The sequence below is a fragment of the Halichoerus grypus genome, chromosome 7 (genome assembly GCF_964656455.1).
Source record: "Halichoerus grypus chromosome 7, mHalGry1.hap1.1, whole genome shotgun sequence".
Lineage (NCBI taxonomy): Eukaryota > Metazoa > Chordata > Mammalia > Carnivora > Phocidae > Halichoerus > Halichoerus grypus.
In genome coordinates, this window is record NC_135718.1 from 126,668,107 (window position 1) to 126,670,667 (window position 2,561).

At 39.8% G+C, this 2,561-nt stretch overlaps 1 non-coding gene across 1 annotated transcript; it reads right to left on the minus strand.

The window, feature by feature from the left end:
* Window positions 1-1,633: 1,633 nt before the first annotated feature.
* On the minus strand, window positions 1,634-1,706 carry TRNAN-GUU (transfer RNA asparagine (anticodon GUU)). The gene has a single exon. It is a non-coding gene; the product is annotated as a tRNA-Asn (tRNA).
* Between the last annotated feature and the right edge of the window lie 855 nt (window positions 1,707-2,561).

Below are 2,561 nucleotides of genomic sequence, written 5' to 3' on the forward strand. Positions count from 1 at the left end.
CCACCCAGGCACCCCCCAAGGAGCTATATTAACAAAACCCCATGTGTTTAAGATTGGCCTTTGGGAAGAGAATTCACTAGTAGAGATCACTGCTGGGCTATTGCACTCCCCCAAGTGTGACCTTTCTATTTAGGGAGCATCAAGGATGGAGATCCCATCCAGTTTGGAGCATGGGCATCTTGAAGGTAGGTCTATTTCTTGTTCCTTCTTGTGTTCCTGCTACTGACTATAGTGTTCAATAAATCTTTGATGGATCAGTGAATGAATGATTGAACAAATCCACAAATTAATAAATGGTTCAGTTATGATCATCAGATGGAAATAAAGCCTCTAAGCAAGACTAAATAAAGCCTCCAAGCAAGACTAAATAGAGTATAATAAGAAACAAACAGGTTCATAATAATAAATAATCTTGCTTAAAAATTAATCTTCCCCTCAGAAATTTGAAGATTTTAGCCCAGTCTAGCTGATGGCTTGCTTCCCTATGGTGGGCACTATTTTAGCACCCCCCACCCCTTACTCCCTCCTTCATTAGACATCTTGACTTCCAGATGTTTGCATCTAAGAAAGCAGTTTCAGAGAGAAATGAGAAATTATTTCTCCCACCTATCTCCTACCTAAGGCCTTCTCAGTTCCATTTCCCAAGGAACCACACCCTTTTCCTAGATGGGGGAGGGTGAGGATGAGCTCAGGCTCTGTCATGGAGTAGGAATAAAGGAATTGATAAGGTCGTGCAATGGAGTAAGATTCAGGGATGGGACAGAAAATTGGGTAAGGACTGGAAATACGTTCAAGGATGGCATTAAGTGTTTAGAATTTCTCTTGCACAGAATACTTTGTCAAAATGATCATCTTTAAATAGCAATGTTAAAATAACTTTCTTAATAACTTATTAACTGTTGTTAACCTTATTGTAACTGTTGCCAATCAATAGGAGACCTGCTATGAGTGATTTTGATGGGTCATCAAGGGAAGGGAATTGAATCATCATTACCCATTTCGGGTAGCACGGCATATCTTTTATAAACAAAACTTTCCTTTATTGAGACAAGTCCTGTAAGTGAAAAGAGGTTGTTCAGCAAGGTTGTTCAGCAAGATACATTTCCCAATTTCTTTGACATGAACTCATACCAAGAAATACCTTCTTAATTATCATCTGGCCTTTAGGCCATGGGCTCTCCCAGGGAAGGATTGTAATTTTTTTTTTTAAGATTTTTTTATTCATTTGAGAGAAAGAGAGAGAGAGCACATGAGCGAAGGGGGAAAAGCAAAGGGAGAGGGAGAAGCAGGCTCCCCACTGAGCAAGGAGCCTGATGTGGGGCTCAATTCCAGGACCCTGAGATCATGATGTTAGCTGAAGGCAGACGCTCAACCATCTGAGCCACCCACGTGCCCCAAGATTGTAATTTTTTAAAACATTTTTAAAGAACATTTTATTTGAAAGACAGAGAGAGAGAGAAAGAGCAGGGGCAGAGGGAGAAGCAGACTCTCTGCTGAGCAGGGAGCCTGACACGGAGCTCGATCCCAAGATCCCAGGATCATGACCTGAGGCGAAGGCAGATGTTTAACCGACTGAGCCACCCAACTGCCCCTACATTTTTTTTTTAAAGATTTTATTTTTAAGTAATCTCTGCACCCAACATGGGGCTCAAACCCACAACCCTGAGATCAACAGTCGCATGCTCTACCAACTGAGCCAGTCAGGCACCCCTGTGGAATTGTAATTTAAAATGACTGATCAAATGAAGATGTTGTCAGAAATGAACAAAATATGGGGCCAATGAGGATTCATATTTATGGAGAAAAAAAAATAAACCATCGAATCTTAAAAATAGAAGGGACCTAATTCATCTGTATGTCATTTGAAACCATTTCCCAGCACTCTCACCTCCTTGTCAAATGATCACTTACCTGCTTTGAACACTTATGTCTTTTGGGCAGCCAGGTCTGTTTGAGGGCAGCTCTGATTTATATTTTGAGATTGGGCTGAACCCTGCCCCTCTATAAATCCTATTCCTGTGCCCCAGTTTTGCTCTTTGGGGCAACACAGAAGAACTCTATGCTGTTTCCCATCTTCAAAATATTTGAGAATATCAGACATGTGCCCTCTTGCATCATCTTTTTTCCAGGCTAATTGTTGTGAGGTTTCTCAACATTGATCTGTGACCGTATTTCTGATCTCTCTCTTCTGACTGAACACATCCTAAATTATAATGTCTTTTACTATAGTGTAAAGTTGGAACTGAATCGACACGTGGTTGGACAAGCTCACAGTCCAATGGTTGGCATATTATAATTCTTTTAATGTAGCTTAAAATTGCATTCAAATTTAGCAACTACATCATATCATGGGGCTATGCACAGTTGCACATGTAATTAGATGAATAATTAAAACTGCAGATCTTATTCATGTAAAATATCAAGTTGCCCCTCCCCTATTTTGTTTGCTTTACTTGGAAGATATGAAATATCCCTCTTTTGTTTCATCTTGTTTATTTTGATATGTAGCTAGCTTTTTATGATTAAAAGAGTAGTTTGGTGCTTTAAACAATTATTTTTCA